The 11,081-nt window shown below is 42.8% G+C and overlaps 1 long non-coding RNA gene across 1 annotated transcript; it reads left to right on the top strand.

Annotated features, from left to right (window-relative positions):
- Positions 1-4,106: 4,106 nt before the first annotated feature.
- Positions 4,107-10,240, top strand: LOC134516534 (uncharacterized). Its single transcript, XR_010071350.1, has 3 exons — positions 4,107-4,195; positions 5,049-5,255; positions 10,140-10,240. It is a non-coding gene; the product is annotated as an uncharacterized LOC134516534 (long non-coding RNA).
- The last annotated feature ends 841 nt before the right edge of the window (positions 10,241-11,081 follow it).

Genomic DNA, 11,081 nt, shown 5'->3' on the forward strand with positions numbered 1-11,081 from the left:
GCAGTTTCTACATGATGGTGGCATCTTTTTTTTTTCTGGATTTCCTTTGTGGTGTTACATTTCCAGGATTGTGGTAAACAAAAAGGTCATTGTAAACTGTTCAAGGAACATGAGCTTTGTGGGGTTAGGGATGTCTTCCTGATTGCCTACAATTAAATCCAAGAAATAGAAGTCTCACCCTTTCCAGCTCGTTATTGGGCAGCGAGCCCAATGAAGTAATTTTCCTTTGATTATGCAGCCAGTCCTGAACGTATGAATAGATTTGATGACTGCATGCTGTGGGTTGTTTTTTGGTTTTGGGTTTTTTTTTCATTTTATGGATTTTATTCTGACTAGAGGCTATACAGTATGTTGTGCTACCCATCGGACTTGGCTACAGAGTCAAGCTTGAAGAACACCGTTCTTTTCTTGCCAACTTATTCAGCCTACAGTCACTCACCCCGCAACAGCTTGTCAGCTCTACCGAAAAGAGCCAAATAAGACTTTACCATAATGTTCCTTCCCCTCTCCCTTGCAAAAGACAGGACGTTTCTTGAGTCAGATTGGGCAGAAGTTCTTGCGGTATATGGCCAAGAGCTCTGTTAATATCTCTTGCGTTCAGAAGATGCAGCCTGGTCCTATTAACCACTGAGAGCTGAAGAGGAGCCAGGAGGAAAACAATTCTTTCTTGTGGAGTTACAGGAATATTCTGTTTATAAAAACATAGATGTGTTACAAGCTTCAGAAAACTAAATGCAGAGGGAGATATAACTTCCGCCATTGTGCCGTGGCGGGGAGAAAACGGCATCCTAAGATCACAGAGTGAAGGGCTACCGAACTACACAGGAGGGGAAAAAAAACACCGTTAGGAATAAAATCCTCCAAAAGCATCACTGCAGCACACGGCATCGCTGTCCGCCACAAGCTGAGAGGAACGCTCATCAGAAACACGCTCAGGATAGCCCATAAAACTTGGCAGGAAAAGCGCGTTTCAAGCTGAGGTTGCTCTGAGCATGCTGCCGGCAACAGAACAGGAACACCAGCAAGAGGAATTGAGGGATAAGAGTAGAAGCAAACCTGGCATCTGTGCTTAGGGAAGAACTGGGTACGTGTAGCTCTTCACACCTCGGCTATCTCGGCATACCTATGGAAAGCCATAGGAAGCTAGCTAGTACCAGAATCCCACAGATTAATCCCTGGCAACTTGGCGTGATCTCTCTTACGAACATTGTACACTCTTCAGGGTTGGAATGTCTTAAATTCTCCAGTAAAGGAACCCAGGTCACGGATTTCTCCACCTGTTGCAGTTTGCACTTCTGAGAACCCATTGCACATCAGTGTCGCTGTTGTGCGTTTTAGCATGACAAAGTACCCGCCACTTCGTTTTATGTAAGCGGGCATCTTAGATTCCAGTGCGCTGAACGGGTTAATGGCACAGCAAAGAGCCTGCATCTGGCTACTCTGGCCATGCCAGTGACGGAACAGAACGCAGGAAGCGGTGGAAGCACAATAATTGTACCAGGATAAGAACAGGGCCATCATGCAGGCCTAAACCGTTGTTAACGGCTCTAAAATTAGGGACATAATCAAAATCATATTTAACTTAATTTAGGTTCTAGAAGAGCTGCAGATGCTTTCGCCCCACAAGCTGTGTTGCTTGGACAAATCTTCAGGAGATGTATTTATCTGCGGTGCCTGCTAGCCATGACAACACATGTGGCTGGGAAGGCTTTTGTGTCGTGGCCAGACGAGGCTACAGCTCATCTCTCCCTCTCCTCCTCTCTCTGCCTTCCAGTCTCAGTTCCACTGGGGCTTTTCTTTCGTGTTCTGCTGCCAAATTTTCTGCTTCTCTCCTGTCAGGCGTTCTGCTTGTAAGTTACCAGAGCTCGCTTTCCTTCTAAGCGTTCACTTTTCTTTCTTCTCCTTTTCCTCTGGTCTTTCCTCTTCTATTTCCCATTAGATCCTTTTTTGTGTCGTGCTTTTTTTTTTTCTTTTCCCTATTGACATCTTCTGCAGCTTTTGCTTACAAGTTTCTGTAATTACAATTTGTTCGTGTGTATGTGTGATGGTTCCGTGGCTGAGGTAGACTGCCTTTTGGAGCAAATGTCAATGCAGTCAGTGCTTCTGGGTAACAAGTGTGATATCCTCATGGGGAAAAAAAAAAACTCTAAAGATTTATATCCTATAAAAACACCGCGGTGTGAATTGATTTGAATATTTTCAAACTACGTTTAATCAGAATTAAATTCTTTTCCATAAGCTTCACAAGTTATTGTGAAGGAATATTGGGAGAGGGGAAAAGAAATATTTTTTAGGAGTAAAGCTTTCTGCAGTGTTATATGTTCTGCTGCGTTTTGCAAATGAATAGGGGACTTTGAAGTGTTCCGTTAAGCCGAGAGCAAATATGGCATGAGGAACGTGTCTTCTCTGTCAATGCTGAGATATGTGTGTTTTAAACACCGAGTACACAGTTATCAACCCGCTTCCTATCAGTTGTTGAAAACAACTTTCTCCATATTTGAGTAATGTTTTGTATTCATTTATTTATGTAGGATGAGGAATAGCAGGAACACAAGAGATTTTCCTGGGAATGCGTCCAAGAAGCGCTGGTGGAGGCTTTGTACTTAATCAGTTTGTCAAAAGGAGTAGTTTTTCCAGCATGCAACGTTATTCACTTAATTTTTCATTAGGCCTTTTAATGTGAGTCCTGTTAAAGCAAGCAGCTGTGATATGGAAACGTTAATTTATGCCAGATCCCTTGAAAGTCCTGACTTTTCATCAGCGTGGCAACAAACTGAAGCGTAGGTCCTGCGCATTGCTAAACGATGGCGGCCACAACGCAGCCGGGCCGGGCGACGGCGTTTGAACTGCGCGCTCCCCCAAACGCCACACGCTTAACTGCAGTCGTCCTGAAAGTGTTGCTCTCTGTTCATATATCATAACTGAGCGTTACTCATAAAGGATTTGAAGTTCCCCAGCATATGTGTCCACTTCCGCCATTAAAGTGGATTCAGGTGCTTGGCATGGCTGTCTCCAGGTGGATTTTCCCAAAATAATTGATAGCTGCAGTCCCGCTGCCCGTGGTTCTCTGGATGTACTCACGTTGTGTTTACAGGGCTTTCGTATGAGCCGCTGGCTGACAGAGCGTGTGGTAAGGATCTCACGCTTTCTTTTATTAATGTGACCTATTTTCACGTTCTCAGGTGACAAATTACGCCAAATGAGCTTTCTCACACCTACTGTATGATACGATGAGACATCTGTACGTCAACCACAGCTGTCCTGGAAGCGCTGTAAAACTTTTGGTGGTGTGAGGGCGCTGGGACTGTATTGCCAGAAGATGTTGAATGAAAAAAGGAGAGAGACATCTTAGAAGTTAACCTTTCAGATGTTTAACTGTGGAGAAGTACGTTGCGTTTTGACTTCCCTGTTTTCTTAAGAGACAGCTACAGCGCTCCTACGTGGTGGTATTACACTCAAAATCTCGTCACAAGCAAAAGGCAACGAGTTGAACCAAGAACTTGCCATTAGTCTAGTTAATGTTTTGTTACTCCAGTCAAACTCACCTAACTAGTTCAAAAAGGCCTCGCAAATGATATGGTAAAAATGTCGTCGAAGAAAGTGTTCCCGTTATCTACCCCTTTTCTCTGGCTTCATATTCGTTCTTCTTCTGGGTCCTCAGGGCATCAGTTTGGGTCTTAAGGCAGAGTACATAAAGACGTGTCAGCATACGGAGGACAAAAGGGTTACTGTTTGTTACGTGGCAACTACCAGTTTGTTCCCCGGGGTCCTCCTTTTTATACTTGATAAGCAGATCGGAAATTTGCCGTTTGCTTTGGGCACAGACTCGTGTAGTTTGTGAGACCAGACTTGGTAGACTTGCGGACGTGATCTGTTCAAACAAAGCAAAACATCGCACCGGCGAGGCCGAGGTCAGCTTGAAACAAGGCCTTGATGATATAAGTCAGTACAACTAATAATGGGTATTTGGTGGTTTTCGCAATGTAGCGATTCATGTTTCTTGATGAAGTTTGTTTTGTTTGAAAACCAAACCGTTTCATGACTTGCAAATGGAATTAACCATTTTTATTGCAGCTGCCCTAAGTCCTGTGTGTTGTCCTGTTCAGTTGCAGTCGTGGCAGAGGAACCGCAAGTGATGTTTTGTGTCCCAAAAGAATGGCTGCCCTGTCCGTTGGGGCTCCCTCTAGATAAAAAGGTAATTGCTGTCTCTTAAACATTTTACTTGACTTCATTGATACTTAAAATTTTCAAAATTGCTTTGGAAATACTCTGCTGCAGCTCTGGAATTTCAAGGGCAAAACCAAAAATTACTTGTTTGTGAAAACAGTTTTTAAAGACTAAATATTTCCCAAGCAGTGGGATATGAGTATAATCTGCATATATCTGAAACATGTCCGTGGTTAAAGGAGCGGACTAATGTTACATCAACCTTAGGAACTGCTAATTCTGTTAGTTTCAGTCACGAAGCATGCTTTGGACCTCCCCTTATGGAGCGCTCGCAAAGAATCGGTGAGAGTCCAGCGTTTGAAACCAGGTGTTTTGTTTTCCTGAAGACTCAAAACATGTGTGACGCAGTTCGCTTTCGTGGGCTTGCAGCTGCTTGGATGCTTTTGTCTCTTTTTGCACCTTTGCCCCGCTCAGTCCGTGTAGCAGACTTGAAGTGCTAAGTTCTTGTTTGACCCCGCAGTTAAGGACAGCTTTATTTCACGACAAGGTAAGGCCCGTTTTTTCAGATGGGCCACTGAATTCCGTATGCCTCTGGCACTATGACCTACGTGTTTTGCGCCAGCATTGTTTAAATTAAAAAAAAAAGTTCCTTTATGCATTGGGAAAGCAATAAATGCTGTGCAATAGCTTGTTCTGTATTTTTTCTTTTGTTTGCTTGCCATTATTAACTCGCGATCATTTATTCTATGAAAAGCTAACTCATAGTTTTTAGTTGTGTAATTCACAGTATGTTAAAGGCTATTGCATTAACAATAAACTGGGCATACGCATTCAAAAATTTTCCAGTAGGTATAGTTTACTCTTACTGGTTATTATTTCAGGCATGTTTACAAAGAGAAGGAAAAAAAAAAATGGGTTTGGTTTACTGTTGGTTCAGATCTGACATGTTCTGCCAGCAAACGTTGAGCGTACAGTTTGTAAGGGTGAAAACTTGGAGATCCCAGAGCACGATTATGCCACAGCCTGGGAAGCCAGAGAGCTAAAAAACCCATTCTCCGGTCCTTTACGTCATCATTTTATATCCCGAGGTAAGTAAGATCGTAGCTGTCTTGTTACTTGATTTTTGCATGAGTAACCAACTGTGATCGCTTTTTAGAACAGTGATGGTGCACATGGACCAATACTGATGAATTTCCTGTAGTTAGGATGACAACATGCAGCAGACGGCACCACAACCAACATAAAGGTTGTTTCTAGTTAAGTAAACACTGTTCAGGAACAAAGGAATGTACTACAGCAGATGTCTTCACACCATTAGATGCTGCGTTTTGGGCTGGGTTTTCGGTTTTTTTTTTTATTTAGGTCTCAGAGACTACTCCTAAGGAGTTACAATATTGACATTTCTTGAAAGCAAAATGGCAAACAAGCACGGTTTGTGGCTGTTTTGAAGTTTCGCCTTTGTCTTGTGGATCCTCGTGGTGCCTATATGCCTGTTTGCTGTGTTGCGAAGCTGCAAAGTGTATGGGCCTTCAGTGCTTTCCTGCCGGGAGGGTGGTAGCTCACTGAATGGCTTCCACATGGATAGCAGTTACACATCTTGAAGCGTACCAGAGTTCTGTCCCTCAATTTACTGTGGGACCAGAATTTTACTACGCTCAGATTGCTCTCTTCTTTCGTATTTGGGTTTTGTTGGTTGGGTTTTTTTTTTTAAAGTGCATCCGTTTTTCACTGAAGGCCCCAATCAGTTGAGGTTCATAAAATTTTCGTCTGCTCTGCTCTTTCTCCTTCAGGAAGAGTAAACCGGGGAATCGAACTAAGTTGTAGCCGATGTGCTGTCCTGATTCATGGTTTGCATTGTACTTTGCAAAAAAAAAAAAAAAAAGTATCACATAAGGTGCGTCTCGAATTTAATTCCTTATGTTTGACGCAGACTTTCATGAAGGTACCAGCAGGTCTCAGCAGATGTGACGTTGTCACATTCACTGTTTTTTCTATAGAGCTTGTGAGCGCACGGAAGATCTGGCGCCCTTGAAAAATCCATTAAAACAGAAGGAATGCTATGAAAAGGCAATATTTTGCTGGGTCAGATTCTGAAGGGTATGTTTTGATCTAGAGAGCATATTTTGCACATGAAGGAGAAATAAATTTGCCTATTTGTCTGATTCTGCCCAGCGTAGTGGCACGCTTGCCCTCAGCGAGCGGCCGTGGAATCATCCTTATTCTGATGCTGGGTCTGAGGTGTTTCCAAGGCTGAGGGCAGAAGGAGGGATTATCTTGGGAGAGGGGGGGGGGGAAAAAACCGAGATACCCTTTAAAAGCCCATTTTGTTGCTCAGCATAGACTGGAGATGAGTCTTTAAAAGACATTTTTGTCTCACATGAGCTCTGTGAGGGGGAAGGCATGGAGCGGTTGTGCGACGGACGGGTGGACGCAGGGTGATGCTGGGTGATGGATTGGGAGGGACAGGCTGGGGCGAAGCTCGACGGTTGGTATAAATAGCGGGGGAAAGAGCCACGTCAGGTTTTGAAATGGGATAAATTTTACCTGGTAGCAGATGAGCATCTGGCAGGTGGATTTGAATGGGGAAGGGACACCAACAAATGCTGAGCAAGGACGGCAGCTTGTGTGAGGTATATTTTATGTGCTTTTTGGAGGTCGGGGGCCGGGGAGAGGGGCGAGAAAGGCAGCTTGGAAAGCCAGGAAAAGGAGCGACACAGTAGCTAGGACAGAATAATGATATGAAGAAGAAATTAGCGGTGGGGGTGGAATGTAAACGACTGCCCTCAGAGCTGTCACAGGAGAGCGATCGATAAATGGAGTTCATAGGTGGAGGCCCTGGGTTTTATGTTACAGGTGAGCAATCTCCTACTGGATCTGCAAGAATCCCTGAGGGGGCAGGGGGAAGGAAGAGGAAATGAAGACATGTCAAATATGAAAAATCATAACTTAATGTTTGGCCGTGTTGTTGTCCAAATCCGTCCATCGCTGTAAGAAAATCTCTATGACAAGCATGGATTTGTAATGGGAAGAGGCTGCTATAAAAAACCAACCTCCTCTGCTGGTGTGCCTGAGAGAAAGCAAGCTGGCTAGATACAGCGGCTCCGACGTGTGTTCCCACTTCTAATTAGAAATATTTTATAACCCGCATCCCTAATGGAATCTGGGAGAAACTATTGCAACAACGTAGTGTTACAAGGTATTGCGAGACCACAGCGGAGTAATACTTTTAAACTTTATACATTCTGCATCTGATCTGATATTGCAGCTAATCCATCAAAAATTGATCTTGAAGTTTCTCCAGAATGGCTGCTGCTGGTGGAGACGCTTCTAACGAATGCGAGCGTTGCCTTGCCGAACAGGGAAATGGTACCCTGTAAGTCCTGAGAGTGACAAAAACAGATCAATAGTTTACGGGAAGATATCCCCAGCAACGTCCGATGGGCGCTGATCTTCAGCTCTCTAGATCATCAGCGCTGCGGTTCCCTGTGTTGAAAATAAGGTAGATTTTGTTAAAGAAGCACTATACAACTGTTAAAATAGGACCACAGGTAACCCCACTCGAGACAGGACCGACTATACCTAAACCGCGACCCACACGCTGAAACTAGGGGCCTGCAATTCCTCCTGTCGTGGCATTGTTTGTTCTTTCGGTGATCAATGGCGTTTCCGTGCATACGTGCATTGGGGACTCTCTTCTTTTTTTTTCCATACAAAAGTCACTGTTACCCTTTCTTTTATTTTTGGGCACAAGAAGTATCGTAGAACAAATTTTACAACAGCTCAGCAGTAAATTCCTGCTGTTATAGTGAAAAGAAATACAGTAATTTGTGGACTAGCCAATCTACGGGCTTGATGATCAACAATACCAGGAGCTTTAAAGCCTACAGATAACGTGGGTCTCATCTAAATATGTTTGAGTCGCACAGAGTTTTGTTACTTTTTCTTACGAGAGAGTTTTAGGAAGGAAGTTCTTGGTACCGAGAACGGACAGAGCAATAGCAGAGTGCCTTAGTTGTGATGATTTATTTCTTTTCCAGCACTTTTGGGTGACACGTTCCTGAAATATTAGTGAATTATTTTCTCTCAGCTCAGCTGTTGGAGCTGTTGTTTCTCCTCTGCAGGCATTTTGCTATGTCTCTGTCACTCTGTCTCCTCACAAACGCAGTATTTCTTCTGGCCTCATATTTCACGTCCAAACACAAAAAAAGAGAAGTTTGGGCTATATATCAGGAAAATGATTTTGCTGGAACAATTGGAGTCTGGAAGAAACTGAAGCTAGTTAAGCAAAGCGGACCCTGTGAGCCGTTTGGGAGCTAGCTAAACATCAGCGAAAATTACACAGGAAAGGAGTAATTCTGCAAAACGAAGTGTAGAAACTGGATAATACAAGCGATAATTTCTGATGAGGTCCTTACTGTCTATTATTCCGATGGAAAAAAGAGAATTGAGACGCCAGCATTTGCAGAATCTCAGGGAGTTAATAATTGCAATTTTCAAGCCCTTATTTCACTCTGCAGGATTGTATTTGAAATGGAGAAGCGATGCTTTTGTTTACCAACAGAGATGCACGGAACTTCCCTGTGAAATGTTCGGGTGCTGCTGGGTAATGGCCTTTGTTATCAGTGGTTAAATTGCAGGCATTGAGTCAATCTCGTTCCCCAAAGCCCATTCCAGTTAAATTGTAAGAACGGGAACCACTCGTGTTGAATTGACACGGGCAGAATTTTCAGGGCTCCGATTAGGTAGCTTTTGCAGGTGGAGTAGTTTATCCTGTGTTCTCTCCGCATTTAATATTGAGTTCTCAACAGAAGTTTGCCTCCGGCCATGGTTTTTGGCATTCTTTCCGATGCAGCTTTTCTGTTTCTGAACCGGTCATTTAGGGACTTCTCTATTAAAGCTCACACAGGAGAGTAGCGATAAAGAAGGACGTGGGTAAATCCAAGGCAAATGTGCATTCTGATTAGTAGTACTTTCTCATTCTGCATTTTTTTTTTGTCACAGCTTTCAAAAACCATTTTAGAAGCGAAATATTTGTTACAATATCCAGGTCGTTAATTGTCTGTGAGTTTTGGGTTCACAAACAAGCATGACGGTAATGGCTATTTGACAATATTTTCGTAGTTTGAGATAGCTCAAAGACTACGCCTCTTTTTTCACTACTCCGTATGTTTTCCTTTTTCAACTTATTTTGATTTAGAGGAACGTTATGTGATTGTTGCTTCATTTAACCTTTGAGCTGACAAATAGATAACGATGAAATGGATGATACGAGAATTAACTTTTAAATTGTAGAGCGGTAATTTAGAAACAGTGTAGAACAATCTAGGACACGCTGAATGTTTGGCTTTTTTCAGAAATGCCTTATAATTCTCTGGCTGTTGAAGAGAAGAGAGCTATCTGGCGGTTACAGATGTCATCAGCTTTTGTCCAACAGCTATCAAGGACTGTATCCAACTTGAAAAGAACAGAATGGTTTAAATTATCTGTGAATAATGCAAGGTTTGGGATTAAGCTCTGTAACATAGGAGGACAAATTCTGCCACCTGCTATGGCTTTACAAACTCATTTTTTTGAAAATACGGGTTTCTTATCTGACTAATTGAAAGTCCCATAATATTTTTAAATAAAAGTAACAGCCAGAAGGGTGAATTGAAGTGGTTATGCTGGGAAATACAATCTAATGATAAATTGTTGCCTAGCCGTGGGAGAAAAAAATAAAAAGACAGAATATCGGGCAAGTGGCATCCAGGAAATTTGGTTACCAAACATTTATCTTGTAGAAGTGAAACAAACCCTCCATGGCCGCCTTCATTCTAGAAGATAATCAGCGTATTAGCAGTTGGTGTGATATTGCGTGGGGCAGATTGCACCGGTACGCTCTATACGGCCTGAACTGGAGTAACGTTTGTTTGCCTTAAAAAGGCATGAGAAACTGCAGACCTAACTGAAGCATCGGCATTTTTTTGTTTCAGGAAGAAAATTGGGTCAAAACCCACTTGAACCACAATGGAAGGTATTCCACCTCTCGTTACTGGGTTTCTGTCTAAGTGTGAGGTCTACTCTGTCAAGTACCGATATGAAAATGGAGTTGGGACTGCAAGTCCAAAGCTTCAAAACTTCAAAGTAGGAGTTAATTTTCATTAATTTAGAATTGCGTTTCGTCTTTTTAAACTAACAAGGTCTTGAAGAATCGCAGAACCCTCCCATCCTGGCACGTAAATCATGCAGAAATGAGCTCTGAAATATTTTCAACTCTTCTGAATAGTTATAGTGACAGAGATTTTTTCGAATGGACTGTTAGTGTAAGGTATTCTATTGCATTACTCTTCTGTAGAGTGCTGGGTTTTTTTTTCTTTGCGCTCTTTATCTTGCACCCTTCTACGCATGTGTTGTTACCTTTTCTTTTTTTTTTGGTGCTACTTCATATTCCCGTTATTGCTTCTTCCCTTGGTTAGGCCATTCCAACATAGACATTGCACCTGCTTAGATATCTTTAAAACTGCCTCTACAAATCCCTAAATCCGTTACAGATGCAAACGAGACCCATGCAGTGAGATACTCTGTCTTTTGGACACCAAATTGTCATCAAAAATCTCACCATCACTTCTTCACCTGCTCACGTGGTACCCAGCTGTGCCTCGTTGGCCTTGCATTTGCCTGTAGTGTGAGAGTTGCTGCTTGGAGATGAGATTTCCATTTCTGAAAGGCTCCGTGTCAATCTTGAAGTTGGCCCCCGTTCTTCCAGAGAACATACGGAATGAGGTTTTGAGGGGGGAGAGGGGAGGTTTTTTGTTCTTCTTCCGTGTGTTCTAAAACATAAGTGCGTATTGTAAAGAAAATATAGCTGCCTAAGGAAGCAGAGTGGTTAGAGTGAAAACTTGTAATAACTTTGGAAGCCAGTATCTTTACATGTT

The sequence above is a fragment of the Chroicocephalus ridibundus genome, chromosome 5, assembly GCF_963924245.1.
Source record: "Chroicocephalus ridibundus chromosome 5, bChrRid1.1, whole genome shotgun sequence".
Classification (NCBI taxonomy): domain Eukaryota; kingdom Metazoa; phylum Chordata; class Aves; order Charadriiformes; family Laridae; genus Chroicocephalus; species Chroicocephalus ridibundus.